Below are 23,375 nucleotides of genomic sequence, written 5' to 3' on the forward strand. Positions count from 1 at the left end.
CACCACAGCAGTTTTTATTCCCAAAACAAATTGAATATGTGTTTGTATCTCTTCCTTTGCTCTCATGGTCATATTGCAAGAAGAATGATAAGTGGAAAGACTTATAGTTAGCAAGTAATGAGGGAAAAGGGGGAAATGTTTTCTGAGTCACTTCAGGAAACTTCTTTTTATTACAGTTAGGGATGCATCTGAGGCAATATTTTATAATACAAACCATTTTGAAGAGTCAGCAAATATCTAGCCAACTTGGACAAACAGGATAATGCAGAGTCCTGCATGGATTTATTTGCCCTTTTGCACTAATTCCGTAGTTTTGGTGTCTTTACATTAGAGTCTATAAAGCACTTTTACATACATTGTTTGTCATTTTCTCAAGAATTCTGTAAAATAGCCAAAGATTAAAATTATCTCTATTTTAAAGTTACAAACTATGACCCAGAGAACTTAATTGATCTTTTTCAACTGCACATAGATAACAAGGAGAAAAGTGAGTCCTTAGCCCAGCTGTTCAAAGCATATTGACTTAACTAGCATCACACTAGCAGAGGCCAACCACCATACTGCCATCCACTGTAAGACCATCACAAATCATTCGTTAGAAATGACATGTAAAGCTTACAAATAATTTACTTTTACATGTAAAGAGTAGTCTGCATAAAAATATATCTCTTGCTCAATTTATGTTCTGAAATGTTTTTCCAGTAGAATAAAATTGCTATAGAAGGAACAGTAAGACTTTGATAAGCCTATGGGAGTGTGTCTGGCATATGAAGCTCATTTATCAAGTGTCTTGGTGGCATGTTGTACTGCATCACCCTGCCTCTAAGATCGTGACCATGTCTCCTCCTTTACATTTGCCACCAGACACAGCTCCTGAGTTTTGACCTCACCTCTAAAACTCTTCTTCAAGATAGAGTTAACCATACACTGTTGATCCTAGAACTATTCATTAGCTGCTTGTAGCTACTTACTCACCACAGTTAATAAAGCTCAGCATCTCCTCTTCTCCACCCTATCATGCCTACTTTCATTCTTTTGCAACCCTAATTCTGCGGCATGATATTTCGTTAGCAAAATGTTTATGATGTTTAAAATTACCAAACTCAGAACAGCAATAAGAATATTTATCTATTAGCAATTACAGAATCCAACCCACATATCGAAGTCCGGTGTTTCAACTACATGAGGGAGAAACAGGAATCAGAAAAGGAAGGCACCAGTAATCACCAACCAAGGGCATTGCCACATTTCTAAAAATACATTGGCCATGTTTTGAGACGGAGTCTCGCTCTGTCGCCCAGGCTAGAGTCCAGTGGTGCAATCTCAGCTCACTGCAAGCTCTGCCTCCTGGGCTCACGCCATTCTCCTGCCTCAGCCTCTCAAGTAGCTGGGACTACAGGCTCCCGCCACCACGCCCAGCTAATTTTTTTGTATTTTTAGTAGAGATGGGGTTTCACCGTGTTAGCCAGGATGATCTCGATCTCCTGACCTTATGATCCGCCCGCCCCGGCCTCCCGAAGTGCTGGGATTACAGGTGTGAGCCACCGTGCCCGGCCCACAATTGTGCTTTTAAGAAACAATAGTATCTGAAAGAAAAAATGGATATCAAAGCAACAAACTCCAATTAGTCAAACAAACTAACGACCTTGTCATAGTATATATCAGAATAAGAAATGATCAGAAATATTTCTAAAGAAACTCTTTCATCCTTTCTTCAATAGGAGATTCATACTTCTTGCTTACATAAGACTAAAAATAAATCATACAGGCCATCTGATGTTGTTACTACAGCAATAATAAAATTTATTTTTTAACAAGCTGATTTCAAAATACAGTCAAATGAACAGGTGCTCCTTTAACCATCCTGAGTCTTTAACCACTCTAAGAGTCACTTAGAAGGCTATATAGAAGGTGAGTTTAGCTTAGTGAAACTGATTTCAAAAAGCTACACATAAAAATTAGTCTCCCCCTATGAAAAGGTTCCCAACATCTTCATCAGAGAAATGTACATCAAAACTACAGGATATCATCTTAATCCAGTTACAATGGCTTTTATCCAAAAGACAGGCAATAATAGATGCTGGTGAGGATGTGGAGAAAAGGGAACCCTTGTATACTGTTGTTGGAAATGTAAATTAGTACAGCCACTATGGAAAGCAATTTGGAGGTTCTTTTAAAAATTAAAAATAGAACTAAAATATGATCCAGTCATCTTACTGCTACATGCATACTCAAAAGAAAAAAAAAATCAGTATATTGAAGAGATATCTGTACTCTTATGTTTACTACAGCACTATTCACAATAGCCAAGATTTGAAATCAACCCAAATGTCCAGCAACAGACAAATGGATAAAGAAAATGTGTTACATATACACAATGGAGTACTATGTAGCCATAAAAAGAATGAGATCCTGTCATTTTCAATAATATGGATGGAACTAGAGAATATTGTGTTAAGTTAAATAAGCCAGACACAGAAACAAACTGCATGTTCTCACTCATTTGTGGGAACTAAAGATTTAAACAATTGAACTCATGGAGATAGAGAGTAGAATAATGGTTACCAGAGGCTGGGAAGGGTTGGGAGTGAGGAAGTGGGGATGGTTAATGGGCACAAAAATATAGTCAGAATGAATGAGATCGACTATTTGATAGCATATCGGGGTGACTATAGTCAGCAATAATTTGTTGGACATTTTAGAATAACAGGAAGTACATTTGGAAGGTTCTTAACTTAAAGAAATGATGAATGCTTGAGGTGATGGACATCCCTATTCACCCTAATATGATTATTACATATTGTATGCCTGTATCAAAATATCTCATATAAGCCAGGAGCAGTAGCTCACGACTGTAATCCCAGCACTTTGGGAGGCCGAGGTGGGAGGATCACCTAAAAGTCAAGAGTTCGAGACCAGCCTGGCCAACATGGTAAAATCCCCTCTGTACTAAAAATATAAAAATTACCTGGGCATGGTGTGGGTGCCTGTAATCCTCAGGGAAGCTAAGGCATGAGAATCACTTGAACCCAGGAGGTGGAGGTTGCAGTGAGCCAAGATCGCGCCACTGCACTCCAGCCCAGGCAACAAGAGCAAAACTCCATTTCAAAAAGCAAACAAAAATCTCATGTGTTTCATAAATATAAAGACCTACTATGTATCCATAAAAATTGAAAATAATTTTTTTAAAATAAGTCTCCCCTTTGTAGTCTTATCTATGGCAATTATGCCTGTGATATAATTTTGGCCCAGAACATTTTGTAACTCCTTTTTGTTAACTATCTTCAGAGCAAATAACAATAATTGCCAATCATTGAGCCCTTACCACGTGCCATGCACTAGAAAAACCATTTTACACATGTAAATAAAGTCTTTCACAACAGCTGGATGAAGTAGGTATTATTTGCCCCATATTCCAGATGAAAAGAACTGATGTTTACAGAGATTACAAAAAGTAAAATGCCAAAAGGCCCCAAGTCACAACGCCAGCAAATGAGGAGCTAGTATTTGCATGTAAGTCTTTCTCCCTCCAAATCACTTGACTGCACAGTCACATATGTCACATCATGAAGTCAATCCAATTCATGACTTCACACATTGCTAACAGTTTCACAAGCCTCTGTGGAGGGCCCAGGATTTTCCATGCATCACTCCAGGAATACCAAAATGTGAAAGACAACGCCACCAGAAGACAGAATACAGGCCCTCGATGTGATTACAAGTGAATGAAATTGGTTCTGATTAACATCTGGCTTTCGCTAAAGGTTAAATTCACCTGCAAAGGATAAAGCTTTGCCACCACTGGAGATAATTTAAAAATTGAGTGGGGATTGAGGGTGGGGTGGGTACGGAAGCCAATATTCAAAACACAGTGCTTCAAAGATCAGTCGCAAAGTATGCTGGAGAGGAACACCAGCATCACAATTACTGCAGGGTCTCCCAAGGTGAAGACTGTATGGAAGATGATACTTGAAGTTCTGTCATATTTGTAGAAGTCCTGTTGCTTTGTGGTCACTACTTTTAGTTTGTGACAGTGATTTGAAAGCACTTTTAAGTTCATGAATTTATCCTTTATTAACTAAATGTATGAATTAGACTGCTCACAAAACCAGATTTCCTTGTGATTTTATTTGCTTTAAGTATTAACTGCAAGCTGGGCCTACTTAGCAAAGTTATATTTTCCCTTTGCAGATGTTTAATTGTAGAACATTATCTTAAATGCATATTAAATACTGATCCGTGTATACATATCCCAAAAGGGAGTAAAAGCACATTATTAATTTGGTAGAAATTATAAAATTACATAAGGTATTGTTAGCCTTTTCTCTTAAGCAGAATATAAGACAAATGAACAGATTTTAACATAACAAACTTACAGACATAGCAAATATTTTAAAATTTTCATCCATTTGCAACACATACTTTTAGTAATGGAGCCCAGGTGGGTATAGAATACACACCAAAGAATAACCAAAAAATGATTTCAGTGTGAATTGACTTCAGGTTTATGGTTGCATCCTCTCACATCCTTAATAAAAAGTAATCTTTTTTCAGTGAAAGAAAACTTTTGAGTTTTACAAAATCAATAGCAGTGTTGCAGAAGATCACAAAATTCTCTCTCTTGTGAATTTAGAAAAATTCTGGGAGCTTACCATTTCTGTATAAATATAGATTTTTGATGGCTAGGGAGAAATCAGGAGGTAAGACAAATGGATTTGCAACACTGACAATCAAACAAAAAAGCAAGGTACTTTAAAATAATTCCAACAGTAAGTGATATGCACATTTCATTGTGCAATGTTTATGGGTTTGTCTGAGATTTTAAGATTTATCAGTTCTAAAAGCCCAGAGTCAAGGGAATGGTTTCTCCCCTTTCACTTTCAAAGATTTCCTGTAGAGTCCACTTTTTCATAAACGGTCAGTCAGCATAGTCTCTATTGCTGAGAAATCAGTTGTATTTACTTATTCCCTAATGTCACTCAAAATAATGACTCAAAAGGGTAACTCAAAATGAAAGAAAATACAACCTATATGGATAACAGAAAGCTGTTAAAACTTGGAGAAGTAAATTTTTTAAGTTTCATTCCTCCCAGTGCAGTACTATAATATAATAACTCCTTGCAAATTACCAACATGCAGGCGATCATTTGGGAATGACTGAGTGTGTCCCCTTAAAGTGAAGGGAAAAGAATTACAATAAGAGCAATAAAAAAGTCAGATAATTTTACAGATCTTTAAAATAATAGTTACTTACATTTTGTCGTTTGCCCAGGGTTTCAACTTATAATGCCTTCCTAGGGTAGATATTTTACCCTATTTTACAGGTGAAATTGAAATAAAAGAGAGTATAATTTGTCCAAGTTTACATGATTTCAAAATGCATTAAGAACTGAAAATTAAACAGGTAAAACAGAGTTGAAGTTAATGAAAAAGAATTATTCAAACTAGACATATTTAAATTCCTAGGCCCAGATAAATTACATCTTGGGCAACTAAATTATCATTCAAAGTCTTTAGATAATTATTAATTGCCATTTTGAGCAGCTGTGAATCAGGACAGTATCTGGAGACTAGAAATATTTAAGAAATATTTTAAAGCAACACTCGAGAAAGAATTTCCCCATTAATTATAGAAATTTATGTTCTTAGAAAACTTATTTTACGTTCTTATTTTGTGCTGGATTATGAAAAATTAATGTCAATGAGGCAAGATTCTCAAAAATCCAGAGTACTTAGAAAATAAACTTCTTTATAAGTAACAAGTTAGCTCAGATAAATCTAACTTATTTCTAAATTATCAAAAATAAGAACAAGAAAGTGAAATGGTAAGAATACATTTACTTTGATAATTTTTCTTATTGTTATTTCATCCTAAATGAAGAAAACACACAGGCAGAAATTATCATTTGAATTAGTCCACTAGGTGGTGTTCTAAAGATTGGAGGACATCTTGGTGAGGAGAAGATCCTGAAAGATGGTCTCGATGTATCATTACATAGCTTTGATTTTTAAATTGCTATAATCATCAAAAATAAACACGCTATCTAATTATGAATCATGTGATTCATAAACTTGCAATGGGACCAGGAAAAAAATGTTCTTAGAAAGACTGACTCTGGATACAATAAAAATAAACCTTTATATTCTCTGCCTTTAGCAAATAGAGAGGATTGGATGAGAAAGCCCTGCCTAAGATTTCATACATAACCAAGTAAGCCAGTAATTTCATGGCATTGCTTGTGCTTTGAGTCGTGACAGACCTGATATTTACGGATAGGTACTTTAACAGCTGTATCGCACTGGTCGAATCATTAAAATACTTTCCTACCAGCTTATAAACAACTGCATGCTGACCTCCCACCCCCTGCCCATACCCTCCTACAGCCTAATCATCCTCATATCCTCCTCTAGTACTTCTCTCATCTTCAACTAGCAATATTGACTCAGTATGAAATCTCTGGCATTGCTTCTATCTGGTTGTTAAATATTTTTAATAGTGCCCCTTCATGGGGATCCAGAGTCGATAGGTTTAATAGCAGTTCCTTTAAATATGCAAAGGTTGGAAAAAGCCAAGGAAGAGTGATCTAAGGTCTCAGAACTAAAGGGGCCCTGAGAAACAATTTTTGGCATAAGGAATGAGAGCTAGAAGAAAAATGTACCCAATGAAAACCTCCCGATTGGCACAGTGATGGAGAAAGTTGAAAGATAATTATGCTACTAGTCAGCTTTAATTTTCTTCCTGAATCATGAGATAATCCTCCACAGTTGCTCTCCAGAGAGTTTAAGGTCCGGTGTATTGTGATGTATTACAGGTGTTTGGGGGAATAGAAACAGGTGAAGCAAAGTTTCATGGCTGGAAAAATATGAAATCAGTGATAAGGGTAGAAACAATAATGTAAACTATAGTACAAAACTACATCATAAGAGAAAAGATCAGTGAACTTGAAGGCACAGCAATAGAAGCTATCCAAAATGAAACACAGAGAAAAAAAGAAAATTAAAGAACAATAAACAACTGTGAGGCAACTTCAGATGGCCTAATAAACATGAAAAAAGCAACCTGAAGACATAATAGCCAAAAGTTTTCCAAATTTGATGAAAACTATAAACCCACAACTTCAAGAAACATAGCAAACACCAAGCACAAGAAACATGAAAAAAGCTATGTAAAAGTAAATCATAGTCTGAGAGCTCGAAAAGAGTAATAAAAAGACAATTTTAAAGTCACTCGCAGACAAAAAAGGGCACGATTCTTTTAGCAGGACAAAAAGTATGATAGCAGATTACTCATCAGAAAGAAATGGAGCAGCATTATCAAATTACCGAAAATAAAAAACAAACAAACAAACAAAAGACAACTAAAATTCTATTCCTAATAAGAATATCTTTCACAAACCACATTAAAAAGCAAAAAGAATTCATCTCCAGTAGGTACATTACCAAAAAAAAATTAAAAATTATCCTACAGGCAGAATTAAGATGATATCAGATAGTGATATGGATCTACACAAATAAAGAAAGAGCACCAGAAATAGTAACTGTGTGAGCAAATATTTTAAAACTTACTCATTATTTAAATATATTTAAAAGACTATGGACTGTTTAAACAAAAATAATGTAGTATGGAACTGTAATATACCTATAAAAGTAAAATGCATGACAATGGTAGCACAAATGCCAGGAGAAGAAAATCAGAAAGGCATTGCTGAAAGAATCTTACAAGATGCATGAAATTATACAGCACCACTTAAAGGTAGATTATGATGAGCTATAGATGTATACTATAAACTCTAAAAATAAAATTGCTAAAACAATCAAAGTTACAGCTAGTAAGCCATCAAAGAAAATGAAATGGGACCATAAAAATATATTCAATCAATTCAAAAGAAGGCAGAAAAGGTGAAAAGAAGGAACAAAAAGACAAATAGAAAACAATTAGTGTGATGATAGATTTAAACTCAACCATATCAGTAACCACATCAACTATAACCGGTCTAAATGTCCATATCATAAGACAAAGATTATTATATTGAATAAAAAAGCGAGACTTAACTACATGCTGCCTACAAGAAACACACTTCAAATATGAAGATAGAAATAGGCTAAAAGTAAAAAGATAGTATATGATATATCATGCTGGAAGTTATTTAAAGAAAGCTGGAATGGCTATATTTATATGAAATCATGTAAATTTTAGAGCAAAGAATACAAGTAGCAATGAAAAAGTTTATTTTATAATGATAAAGCATCAATTCATTAAAAGGGCATAATAATCCAAAGTGTTTATATAACTAACAACAACTTACAAATCTATAATGCAAGAACTTCATACAGCTGTATGAAGAATATACAAATCCACAATTATATCCAGATATTCCTTTCTCATTAATTGATAGAACAAGCAGATAAAAATCCAATAAAAATATAGAAGACTTTATCAATACTCAACCAACTTGTCCTAATTGATATTTTTAGAGCACTCCACCCACAAAATGCAGAATACATTCTTCTCACATGCACACAGAACATTTATCATAATAGCCACATTCTAAACCATAAAACAAGTCTCAATAAACTTAAAAAAGTTCAAGTTATAAAAATATATTATCAACACAAATGAGTTAAATTATAAATCATTAACAGAAAGATATATGGAAAATCCTCAAATACTTAGAATTACACACTTCTAAATTACCTATGAGTCAAAACAAAATCAAAATGAAAATTAGAATTCTGAACTGAATTAAAATGAAAACATATCAAAATTAGTCAGATGCTGCTAAAGTAGTACTTAGAAGAGAAATCTATAGTACCTATTGCCTATATTTGGAAAGAAAAATGGTCTCAAACCAACAATCTAAGCTTCCACCTTAAGAAACTAGCAAAAGAAGAGCAAATTAAATTCACAGTAAGTGGAAGGAAGGAAATAATAATGATCAGAGTGGAAATCAACTAAATAGAAAAGGGAAAAACAATAAAACAAATGGGTATTTGAGAAGATCAATTAGGCTGACAACTTTAGATAAATGTGAAAAAAGAGAAGAAACAAAAATTTCTAATATCAATAATGAGAGAGGTTATATCACCAAAGATTCTGCAGATAATGAAAAGATAGTAAGGTAACATTTTGAACAATCTTATGCAAATAAATTCAGCAATGTAGAGTAAATGGACAAATTCCATGAAAGGAAAACTACCAAACTACACTCAAGAAGAAATAGCCGGAAAGCATTAGGTCTATTAACAAAATTGGGTTTATAGGTTAAAGAATTCCTGCAAAGGAAAGTCCGGGTACACTTGACTTTATTGGAAAATTCTGTTAAAAATTTAAAAAAGAAATAATACCAATTCTACAAACACTTTTTTCAGAAAACTGAAAAGGCAAGAATGTTTTCTGACTTGTTCTATAAGGCCAGCATTATCTTAATGCCAAATAAAGGCATTATTTAAAAATAAAAAAAACTATATCCCAAAATTCCTTATGAACATGAAAGTCAAAATTCTAATCAACATTTAGAAAACCAAATTGAAGAAGATATAAATTTTTTTTTTTTTTTTTTTTTGAAAAGGAGTCTCGCTCTTTTCCCCTTGCTGGGGTGCGTTGGCCGGATCTCAGCTCACCACAAGTTCCGCCTCCCGGGTCTACACCATTCTCCTGCCTCAGCCTCCCAAGTAGCTGGGACTACAGGTGCCCGCCACCGCGCCCGGCTAGTTTTTTTTTTGTATTTTTTAGTAGAGACGGGGTTTCACCGTGTTAGCCAGGATGGTCTCGATCTACTGACCTTGTGATCCACCCGTCTCGGCCTCCCAAAGTGCTGGGATTACAGGCTTGAGCCACCGCGCCCAGCCGAAGAAGATATAAAATTGATGTCATGACAAAGTATGATCTTATCCCAAGAATGTAAAGTCGGTTTAACATTAGAAAATCAATCAATATAAATTACCATATTACCAAACTAAAAAAGAAAAACCATATATATATCTCTCAAGAAACACTAAAATGATTTTACAAAATCTAGCATCCATTCATGATAAGAACGTTCATCAAACTAGGAATAGAAGGGAACTACATCAACCTGACAAATACTCACAACTAATATTTTATTTGTATGTTAACATCACGAGAAAAAACCGAATTATTTTCCCTTAAGATAAGGAACAAGACAAGGCTTTTCACCCTCACAGCTTCTGTTCGGCATTGTACCAGAGGTCATAGCCAGTACAATAAGCAAACGATGAAACAGAATGCATCCAAGTAGAAAAGAGAAAAGTAAAACTGTCTTTATCCAAAGACGACATGATTATCTCTGCAGAAAATCTGGTGGAATCTACAGAAAAAAATTACTAGAATTAGTAAGTGAATTTAACAAAATGTCAATAAACAAAACTGAATTGTGCATGATGGCTCACACCTATAATCCCAGGATTTTGGGAGGCCAAGACAGGAGGACTGCTTGAGCTCAGAAGGTCAAGACCAGCCTGGGCAACATAGTGAGACCTTGTCTCTCCAAAAAATAAAAAAATTAGCCAAGCCTGGTGGCAAGGAACTGTAGTCTCAGCTACGTGGATGGGACAGTGAGGAGGAGGGATTGCTTGAGCCCAGAAGATCAAGGCTGCAGTGAATCCTGTTTGCACCACTGTGCTCCAGCCCAGGCAACAGAGTGAGACCCTGTCTCAAAAATAATAATAATAACAAAAATAAATTGTTTTCTATATACTGGCAGTGAAAACTCAAATATTGAAATTAAAAGTAGTGCTATTTATATAGCATCAAAATATATTAAATAATCAGGGATGGAACTTATAAAAAATATGAAACACTAAAAACTTTAAACAATACTGAGAGAAATTAAGGAAGACCTAAACAAAGGAAATATAGGAAATATATATTGAATTTGTGTGTTGAAGTACTCAATGTCATTTCTCTCAAATTGATTAATAGGTTTGATATGTTCCCAATAAAATCCCAGCAACGTAGAAATTGACAAACACATTCTAAAATTCATATGAGAACACTAAAGACTCAGGGGAGCCAAAACAATTTGGAAAAAGAAAAAAGTTGGAGAATTAACAGTCTCATTTCAAAACTTATTATAAAGCTACAATAATCAAAATAGTGGGATTAATATAAAGGTAGACAAATGCATCTGTGAAACAGAATGAAAAGTACAGAAACAGACTCACCCATATAGGGGCAGTTGATTTTTCACAAAGATGCAAAAAAAGTCAGTGAAGAAACGACAGTCTTTTTGACAAATGATGCTCGGAAAATTGATGTCCATTCACACACACACACACTGAAAAGAATTCATACCCCAACCACATACAAATGTACAAAAAAATCATTCAACATGGATCTGTAAAAATCTTCTAGGAGAAAACAAAAGTTTTCTAGATACCACAAAGATTTTCTAGATTTTCTAGGCAAAGATTTTCTAGATACCACATCAAAAGCACAATCCATGTAAGAACAAACTGGACTTCCTCAAAATCAAAAATTTTGCTCTTCAAAAAATACTGTAAAGAGAATAAATAGAAGCCACATCTTAGGAAAAAAATTACAAATTGTACTTCTTTTAAGGGACTTGTATTTAGAATTTATAAAGAATCATACATTGTTGGTGTGGCAGGCCAATTCTCCCTGGCTATCACACAGATGGGCCTGCGTGACAGTCACACAGATGGGCCTGCATGACAGTCACACAGACAGGCCTGCATAGCACCCCAGTTACACAGACAAATTTCCACAGTGCTGCCTTCACATTGAGCAAATAGTTAAACCTAGGGAAATAGGTGCCCAGACATCAAAGCTAGAAGTGAAACATATGGTCAGTAGGAGGCTTGCGTGGGCTTCTCCCTTGTTGGAGCAAGCCAAAATAATAAACAGTTTTACATTCCTAGTGCCAGGACCTGTCTTGGGTCAACAAAATCTGAGACAAGTCAAGGTAACAGAGGCAGCTGTTTGAATAGATTCATTGGAGAGTCTCAGGCAGCTCTCCAGACCAAGCTGTAAAGGAGATAAGATAGAAATAATCACTCCTGTACCACAGTAGGCAGGCCTTGAAAGTACTGGGGCCCTTTTAATCGGACTTAGCAAACATTTTTTGCCCCTGACCTTCTAGTTGGAACAAAATTAGTTACCAAAAGGCTTAGGCAAATGCTATGCTGTAGGCACACAACTCCAATCTATATAAGGACTAAGAAAATTGTAACACTCTGAGTTGGTCTGGTGGAATTGCCTCCGGCCTTCTCGCTGTATCCAGTCACAGTAAAAAATTCCCTTCTTCCTAGTTTGTCTGTGTCTCGTTGTTGGGACTTGAGAAAACGCAGCCGGACCCGGCTTTGTTCCAGGAACACTAGTAGGAATGTAAAATGGTATAACTGCTCTGAAAAACAATTTGACAGGTTCTTAAACAATTACACAAACACTACCATATGATCCAGCTATTCCATTCCTAGGTATTTTATCAAGAGAAAAGAAAGCATATGTCTACACAAACACCATACATTGATGTTCATAACAAATTAATTTATGATAATCAAAAGCTGGAAACAACCCAGCTGTCCATCAACAGGTGTATAAATAAACAAACTAGTATATCTGCACAATGGAATTCTCCTCATTAATGAAAATGAACCCACTACATTCAATGGTACTTGATTCCTACTGCAACGTGAGTGAATCTCAATATAAGTATGCTGAGTGAAGAAAAACAATTTAAAAAGAGTACATACTGTATGGTTGCTTCCTATAAAATTCTAGAAAATGAGAACATAGAATATAGAGACAGAAAGCAGATCAGTCATTGCCTGGAGTTAGGGGTGAGGGAAGGAGAGATGACAGGATAAGATTGCAAAGGGGTATGATGGCTATCTTCATTATCTTGATTGTGGTGATGGTTTTATGGGTGCGCATTTACATCAAAACTTATGAAATTGTACCCCTTAAATATGCACAGCTCATCTTCTGTCAATTATATTTTAATAAACCATTTTTATAATCTAAAATCTACATCTCAAATACTGCCTTCTCATTATAGTGGGACTTTGCCCCATACACCCTCCTCATCACATGCTTCTCATATCAGAGTTAGTAAATACTACATACGAACAAGAAGAGGAGTTATGCAACTGGGAAGCACTTGGACACTCATCTCTAGAAAGAGTGAAGACCAATAATCTACCACAACCATATCTCAGTGGGTATATACAAAATTCCGTTCAAGATAAGCTCACACACATTATACCTAACAAGTCTGGATGGAGACATAGCTTCAGAAAGACAGAATAGGCCAAGAAGAACCTAGATGCAAGGTGTTAATGAGAAAACCAAAGGCAATGACCAACATGAAAACTGAAGCCAACAAGAGTCATGCAAAAAAGACAGATCCAAGTCTACTGAATGGGGCTCGGGTCTAATTACATTAGTATTACAGTGTCTGCAAATTTACCTTAAAATACTTCATCAAGTTCATCATGATATTATGAGTTTATGCCTTAAATCTAGAGGCAGCCAGTTGCCCTGAGAATTCAGACTTTAGGGAAGATAAGCAGGTATTCTATTAGAAGTGCCATGCTCCATGGTACTGGTACCAAAACAGATATATAGACCAATGGAACAGAACAGAGACCTTAGAAATAACACCACACATGTAAAACCATCTGATCTTCAACAAACCTGACAAAAATCAGCAATGGGGAAAGGATTCCCTGTTTAATAAATGGTGCTGGGAAAACTGGCTAACCATCGGCAGAAAACAGAAACTTGACCCCTTCTTTACACATTATACAAAAATTAACTCAAGATGGATTAGAGACTTAAATATTAGACGTAAAACCACAGAAACCCTAGAAGGAAACCTAGGTAATACCATTCAGGACATAGGCATGGGCAAGGACTTCATGTCTAAAACACCAAAAGCAATGGCAACAAAAGCCAAAATTAACAAGTGGCATCTCATTACACTAAAGAGCTTCTGCGCAGCAAAAGAAACTACCATCAGAATGAACATGCAACCTACAGAATGGGAGAAAAGTTTTGCATTTTACCTATCTGACAAAGGTCTAATATAGAATCTACAAGGAACTTAAACAAATTTACAAGAAAAAAACAACCCCATCAAAAAGTGGGCAAAGGATATGAATAGACATTTCTCAAAAGAAGACATTTATGTGGCCAGTAAACATATGAAAAAAAAGCTCATCATCACTGGTCACTAAAAAATGCAAATCAAAACCACAGTGAGATACCATCTCACTCCAGTCAGAATGGTGATTATTAAAAAGTCAGGAAACAATAGATGCTGGCGAGGCTGTGGAGAAATAGGAACACATTTACACTGTAGGTGGGAGTATAAATTAGTTCAACCATTGTGGAAGACAGTGTGGCAATTCCTCAAGAATCTAGAATCAGAAATACCATTTGACCCAGCAATCCTATTACTGGGTATATACCCAAAGGATTATAAATCATTCTACTATAATGACACATGCACTCATATGTTTATTGCAGCACTATTCACAACAGCAAAGACTTGGAACCTATCCAAATGTCCATCAAAGATAGACTGGATAAAGAAAATGTGGCACATATACACCATGGAATACTATGCAGCCATAAAAAAGAATGAGATCATGCCCTTTGCAGGGACATGGATGAAGCTGGAAGCTATCATTCTCAGTAAACTAACACGGGAACAGAAAACCAAACACCACGTGTTCTCACTTATAAGTGGGAGTTGAACAACGAGAACACATGGACACAACGAAGGGAGAAACACACACTGGGGCCTGTTGTGGGATGGGGGACAAGCGGAGGGAGAGCATTAGGACAAATACGTAATGCATGCAGGGCTTAAAACCCAGATGATGAGTTGACAGGTGAAGCAAACCACCATGGCACATGTATACCTGTATAAAAAACCTACACATTCTGTACGTGTATCCCGGAACTTAAAGTAAAATAAAAATAATAATCATCATCACACACAAAAAGAGAAATGCCATGTTTCAGCAGTGACTACTACAAATGGTTCTTGATTAATATCAGATCGATCAATTGTAATGATTACCATATCTTGATCAATATCAAACACTTTGCACATTAGCATAGCAAATGTCATAAACAGTTTTGATTGGTGAAACTAGTGGCTTGTCTTATTGGTGAAATGCCATCATGAATCTTAGTAATGGCTCTCACTGGTGAAATAACCAAGTGTTACAGACATGTGGCTTGGTTAAAGTTTTAGAGACACTCTGCCCTTCCTTGAGGAGGAAACAGAACCCCACAAAACTTCTATCCTTACGGTCTTGGAGACGTCACCCACGTCTTGCTCTCCAAGGGGCCCTATTTCAGCCATTAATTAAGATAATTTCTCATTTTCTGATTCCAATTATGAGAGTATATAATTCCTTCTGATAATGTAGTTGTGTCTGCCCTCAGTAAACTTTTCATGCAAGATGATGGTTGTGGCATCTAAATGCAGAGAGAACTGGGATTTCCTCAAATTTACATAATAGGTTGTGAGAACAGATTATGTCTGCTTTCTAATTAGTTTGTTTAATAAGTGAGGAATCCAGAAGCTATCACCCTAGAGTGGCATCAATGCCAAGAGTTCTCTTATATTCCAGTTTCTTCAACCCTCTACTGAAAATTACTACTTCCAAATCCCATTTTCTAGAGGGGAAGAAACTATGTTAGGCTTTTATTGTTCTAAGGACAGCAGCTTGCCAGAGGGCCGTTCACTCAGTTGACAAAGGTGTATTAGCACCTACCATGGGCTAGACACTGTGAATTAGTAGCTGGTTGGTCATCTGGGTTGGGGCCAGATGAGGCAGCGAAGGGCCACATCTCCAACAAGACCCTCCACTAGGGAAGAACAGGAAAGACAGAATGAAAAAGTAACTGTTATGCATGAGGAACTGTACATCAAAGAAACTATAGAAGAAAATTGAGACTCCTGATACCTACGAAACTGTGATTCTATCAGTGAAACTTGGCAATGGAATTCCTGTTGTTAATATCATATGGACTGTGATGTGATCTAGTATGCATATACCCTCATCCTGGCCAGTATTCCTATATCCACTAACAAAGATGATTCTTTAGATGGCTGTAGGTCCCTTGGGTTACTATGCCAAAGTTCCATCTTCAAAACATTTCTGACATTACATTATTTGCTCAAATCTTGGTGTATTTGAAAGTTTTCCATAACAAATTTTGTGTGGTTTTTTTGTTTGTTTGTTTTTGTTTTTGTTTTTTTGAGACGGAGTCTCAGTCTGTTGCCCAGACTGGATGGAGTGCAGTGGCGTGATCTCAGCTCACTGCAATCTCCACCTCCCAGGTTCAAGCAATTCTCCTGCCTCAGCCTCCTGAGTAGCTAGGATTACAGGCAGCTGCCACCATGCCCAGCTAATTTTTTTGTATTTTTAGTAGAGATGGAGTTGGCAGGGCTGGTTTGAAACTCCTGACCTCAAGTGATCTGCTCACCTCAGCCTTCCAAAGTGCTAGGATTACAGGCATGAGCCACAGTGCCCAGCCCATAAGAAGGTATTTTTAAATGTTGGAATGCAAGAGGTTATCAGGCTTCACTTGAACTTTCCCAGAGATGAGAGACTACCACTGCATAAAGCTTACATTGAGCTGAAACTGAACTTCCTATAACGTCCACCAATTGATCAAAGTCCTTTTCCTGTGACTTACATAAAAGTAATCTTCACACAAAAGTAAGTCGCTCAAAAAGAGAACCCTCCTGATAGGAAGACTGTTATTAATTTACTACCCCAAATGGGGACAAGTTTGAAAATAAAAAGTGGCACTAAAATAATTAAAATATTATAGCTTTGGAAGTTATATTTATTAATCAAATATCCGTTTTTAATAAATTGGGAGGTTTATTTAAAAGTTGTAACTCGACAGCATTTTTCAAAATAAGTTTCTGTCTAAAAAAGTAAAAACAACACATGTGGAACAGATGCTAAGCCAGATGAGACACTGGGAACCAGGCATGAATGGGGAATGACCCAGGTGAAATCAAGCATATGGTCATGCTAGTTATTATGTCTCATCATCACTATCTTTGTTCAGGTTAAACATCCCAGTTCTTTGAATTGTTCTAACTTATTCAGTATCCAATTTATTTCATTTAACAATATTCACTTAAAACATGGCATCAAAAATAAAACCCAATATTCCTGATGGGTTCTGACCAGTGCACAATACGATGAAGCCATCACCCCCATAAATCCAAACATCATATTCTCTCAGCACTCCCTTCATACTGCGGCAGCCTCCCCAACAGCTGCATCTGTACTGTTGGCTTTTATTCAGCCTGTAATCAACAGAAATATTTTGTCCCAAAGTGCTGCTAAACTCAGTCTTCCTCTTCATGAACATTCACAAAGAATTTTATTTTCTAAATCTAAATTCAGGAATTATATCTTGTTAGTTTCAAGTGATTATTGTAGACTCTTAATATAGTTTTTAATGAATAGCTTGTCATACAATATTATCTGTTCTTCTAATTTTTTGTCACATCCAAAATTTGTTAAGCAAATTATATATGTGTGTGTGTATATATATATCTTACATATCTTACATATATAGGTGTATATATGTATGTATATATACACACATATTTATACACACACACACACCTATATATGTAAGATATGTAAAATATATATATATCTTTCACCCAAATTTTAAATGAAAATATTTAGCAGAACAGGGCCCAAGCTAGACTACCACTAGGAACGAGTTGATCCATTTAGTAACCGCTCTTTAACCAGGTAAGGAACCACCTAACCATGCTTACACTGAGCCCATATTTCTACATCTAATCCCAAAGAACATTATGAGAGATATTAAACAAACCAGAGACTTCCCTTTGAATGGAAGATGATAGAATCCTGAAAGTAATTTTCCAAGCCATTTACCATGATAGACAATCTACCCTGTCTTGTAAAGCAACATGAAACTTTTCCAATAGTGAAAGACACCAGCTGTACAGAGTTCACCACACAACCCAACAGCTCAGTTGTTAAGTGTTGCCTGGTGAAAGTACAACCCAGAAGCAAAAGAGGGAATCACATGAAGTGTATTTTGGTAACCAAGTTCTCTGATTCGGTACAGATGTTACATCCTCCATGCTCTTCTGTGGAGCATCTTGGTCTCCCTGATGGGCCAGTCTGAGTTTTTCCCATCCAAGGTTCACATTGAAGCTAAGTTGAAAAGCTGTGGCAGAGATCCACTGTGACTCAGTAGGAGGGGTTAACTTAAGCCAAGCATGGACAAACAGAGAACTAGGGCCAAGAGAAACCTCTGATGAGGTGTGGCAGAGTGTGACTTCAACTGCTAAAAACAGAAGAGAGGACATCATTAATCTCTATGACATATGTCAACAACAGCAACAAACATTCACTAAATAAAACCCAAAATGTCCAGAATCTGAATTACCCTGAAGACACCACAATAGTCTCCATAACAATTTTTTCAAAGCAAGGTACAACTGTTTGAATTCAGAGATTATGAAGGAAGTGTGATCCAGAGAAAATGTACATCTGGTCTGAAATGAAGTTCCAGTTTCTTCACTTAAGTGTTAAGTGATTTAGAGTTTGTCATCTACTTTTCCCAAGCCTCAGCTTTATTACCTGTAAATGGAATCCTTTGTTCATGCCATGCCATGTTACAAAAAAGGATCTAAACCAACTAAAGGCAATTGTTACTCTACCAACCTCACAGAGTGGTCGTAGAGATCAATGTGAAAATACAAATAAAAGTGCCATATAAATATGTACCTTTATGATAATTAGTCATAATATTAAAATTTGATATTTTGTTAGTCTGATTAAATATTTAACTTAAAGGTTATGATAGATAGATAGATAGATAGATAGATAGATAGATAGATAGATAGATAGATAGATAGATGCCAGAAAGATGATAGACACAGATATATTTATAAGAGCAGGAAGCTATATTTACTACATTCTATCATTGAAATTTTCTCATAGAATAACAAAAATTTGCACTTGGAATACAATTTTGCACCACAACATTATCTTACAGATGAGCAAATTTGAGTTTAGGTGTGTTAAAATGATCTGCTTAATGTCAAGTTAGGAAAAAAAAAAAACACTAAGGCTAAAAAAAACAGATTTGCACTCAGTCCTATGTTCATTTCACTACACTAGGATGCTAATTCTGTTAATAATGACAATATCAGAATATTCAGTTCAGACTGTCCCTGTTCAAAAGATAAACAAAACTATCACTTTTACAATACTGCCAAGATACATCACAGAACATATCTTGGTGTGAGATTGCATTAATGTGTAATTGTCTCTACTCTCCTTTTCTCTTCCATGGGCCAGAATGTGGCTTCATACTATTGAAAACAATGGTCTGGAAAGGCACTACCACATCAGAGATGGCAAGTTAAATGGAGTTATTTACACCTCTTAGATATATTGGAAAGATATTGGAATGAAAAACAGGTAACTTGAATTCTGGTTTAATTCCTGCAACTCCCTAGCCATGTCATATCAGGCAGGCAAGTTATGGGTATTTCCCCATTGGTAAAATGAGGATTTGGACTGTCTGACCCTTTCCAGTTCAGATATCCTCTACTTCTACAACTAACATCTACAGCCAGCATAAATGAAAGGTAAAATAAATAAGATTATAACTGTTAAGGATAAAAGTGTGTTCTGAGAGAAAAGAAAATTATCTCAACAGGTATACTTGTGATTTGTGATATTGCCTTATTATTGAATCGGATAATTACCAATATAACAACAAATATAGTTTATATTAGTTAGAATGTGCCAAACATCTGTAACAAATCCCAAAGGACTCAAATACCCATAAGTTTATCCCTCTTTCACAAAAATGCCCACGTGGCAAGTGTCTCTCCTCCACATGGTCATTCAGGGACCCAGGCTGATGGGGGATCTACATTTACAACTTCCAAGATCAACCTAGTCATTGCCTTTGCAGCTCATTGCAAGAGGGAAGAATATGTGTGGAAGGCACATTCATCAACTTAGGGCTTGGCCCAGAAGTGGTACACCTCACTTCCTCCTGCATCCTAATGAAGAGAAATAACCCACGTGGCTATACATAACTTCAAGGAAGTTTGGAAAACTTAATCTTCAGCTGACCAGCCACATTTCAGGTACTACTCTATTACCATGACAAAAAAGAGAACAAATTTTGTTGGACAGCTAATAGACTCTGCCACATTGTATAGTTCATTTAACGAGTTTTAATATAGTCAGGCTTCAAATACAAAGACAGTTGATATAAACCTCATTCATAAAGCCATTTAGTTAGAAAACTGTTACTAGAACTTAGAAGCTATTAGTTTGCTTAAATATTAGAGAAACAAATCCTTTGAGTCCCTACTTTGAGTCATTTTCACCTATGAACTCTGTAAACACCTGACAATCAGAAATGTATTCAATTTGATCCAAAGAAGCAGGATTTTGCTTTTAATTTGTTCTAGTAATCCATAGGAAGCAGGTCTTTTTGAATCAGAAGTAGAATCTATAGCTTTAAAAAGATGCTTTCCCCTAGTAGTTGAGGCAGAGCAATGAGCAATCCAACTGGCTAAGACTGAGTGATACTCAATAGAAGTATGTTCATCTGTTACACTTGGCAAGGTTGCTAACACACAGTGATGTTGTTTGTTATGTCTCTTCTTTAGCTCATAAGTTAAAAATAAAAAGGAAGACATAGGATAAAACAGAACCACCGCCACTCCACTCCATCAGGTCCCTCTTCACTGAGACTCAGCTCTTCTACTTGCAAAATGCAGCAGATGGAATGTTAAATCTAAACTATAATGTCTCTTGCATTCCTAGCTGTCAAAACAAACCATGTGCCTCCTGCTTCTCAACTATAATTCACTAAAAGCAATGAGACTATTTCAGATACCAGAGCATGCACAACTAAGTCTATTTTGGGTGATCCTTTTTAAGTGTATGTGTTAGAAGATGAATGAGTGAACTCAAACAAGAAATAAGTGTCTTCACTCAATGAGGATTTATTGACATTTTAATTATGACTGCTCCATGACAAATACACTTAGTCCTACCAAGACCAGAAAGAAGAATTATTTCTCAGTTGTGATCTGTGCTAAACAATATACGTTAGGGTCATAATAGTCTTTGTTCATTGTTTAGACCAATGCTGCCTAATATAAATATAATTCAAGTTACAAAAGTTGCAAAGGCAAGTCACAAATGTAATTTTAAATTTTCTACGAGTTGATGGGTGCAGCACACCAACATGGCACAAGTATACATATGTAACAACCCTGCACGTTATGCACATGTACCCTAGAACTTAAAGTATAATAATAATAATAAATAAATAAATAATTTTCTAATGGCACATTTAAAAAGAGAAAAAGAAATAGGTGAGTTGATTTTAATAATGCATTTTCAACCCAATATATCCAAAATAATGTCTTTTCAACATGCAATCAATATAAAAAATACTAAGAAGATATTTTATACTCTGTTTTTCACATTAAGTCTTTGAAATCTGGTATATATTTTGCATTTACAGAACATCTCAATTTGAACTAGCCAAGGTGCAAGTGCTCATTAGCCACATGTGGCTAGTGGCTATCCTATTACACAGTGCAGGTTTAGAATCTCTTAGAGGACTGCTATTTTTTTTTCAGGACTTGGAGTTTATATGAAATTAGAGTGATAAGTGTACTAAGCATCACAAAGTAAATATCTTAACCCTAAACTCTTCCCTTAGGCCCACAGTGATTAAAAATTCAGGCATCAAGTTAGAAGTTGCATAAATATTTTGAATAGTATCCATGGCCAAGCATACCAGAGGCCCTAAACCCTTAGCCCACACTTGCAGCCCAAATCTTGATTGTTGTTAATAGGTTCTAACTCCAGCAGCTAATCCACAAATCCTACAGAATGCTTTGTCTATAAATACATACAACTGGGTCTTTATCAGATGTGATTGAGTTTGGGTAAATCCCAAAATATGCCCAGTTCATGAGCTGGGCCAAAAAAAAGGCACTCAATGTTTGAAAAAGAGGAAGTTAGGGGCCACCTTCTAGAAACTGAATGTCAGTCCTGGATGCTCTTCAGGGGCCAACTTCATCTTACAAATGTATGAGCTGGGTCATGAAAACCAGGGCAAAGTGGGTAAATTTCAATGGAAATACCCCAACTAAAGGTCTTCACATTGAAAATTTGTAAAACACTGTGCAAAATATCAGGTCTTACAAGGCTTGTGGGCTGGACCACCTTTTCATGATCCCTGACAGAAGCTCATAATCACTTATAAGGAGGTTTCCCACATTGTACAAGGGAACATCAGCCAAGATTTAGGAAGAAACATAAAACTGCAAAAGAACCAATTTCTGTTTTAGTACCTCATTTTTGAACAATTTGAAACCCGAATAGCCTACTAATAATTTTCCAGTCTTCTTTAAGATATTTCATGTGTAAATAGTAGTAAATAGATTTGACAAGTGCTGGATTGTGTAACTGACTAAATAAACTCAATTATAATTTTTTAAGAGAGCCACTTCACACAGATCTCACCTAAATTAAACAGTGCCAATAAATGCAAGCTGAAAACCAGCACCTTGTCCAGAAGGCTTACAAATGATCCTTTTGCACATGAGTCATGAGCTATTTCTTCAGCAGAGTGTAATTTTGGTAATGCAAGCAAGATGTTCTTGTGAAGAAATGACTTTATATAAGTATTCAAAAACATCATACAAAGAGTACGATGGATCTGCAGACAAGAATCATGTTTATTCAGCCCATGGCTTCCTTGGAAACAATATTATCAGTATTGAGCATCACTGAAGAAACTAACAGGAAGCATCTTGAGTGCTCATAAAGATACATGCCCGTGTAGCCAAAAAGCATTTGTGTTATTCTTCCTGTGAAACTAACTGGAAAGTGATGTAAGGCAAATTCATTTAACCTTTAATATAGAAAAGTTCATTCTATAACAAATGTAATTTGTTATAACAAATCTATTCTATAACAAAAGTAATTTATTAGAGAATCTCTAATATAAAAACAAAACTTTCTCCAAAAATTTACAAGCAAAAATTGTACCAGAAGGATCCTCCAATTCCCTGACAGTATCTGATTTGAGGCCCTGAAGTCCATAATTTTTCTGACACAATTTAATCTTCCCGTGCCTCAGTTTCCTCGCTGTAACAGTGAGCATACAAACACCTACCTCAAAGGTTTCTTATGAAGATTGCAATAATCCAGGTTAAGTGCTGAGAAGACCTGACACGTAGAGAGCCATCGGTAAATATCATATATTATTTTTATAATTAAAGATTATGTAACACAGAGAATAAGGCAGCCCA

Source organism: Papio anubis, chromosome 2 (assembly GCF_008728515.1).
Source record: "Papio anubis isolate 15944 chromosome 2, Panubis1.0, whole genome shotgun sequence".
NCBI lineage: Eukaryota > Metazoa > Chordata > Mammalia > Primates > Cercopithecidae > Papio > Papio anubis.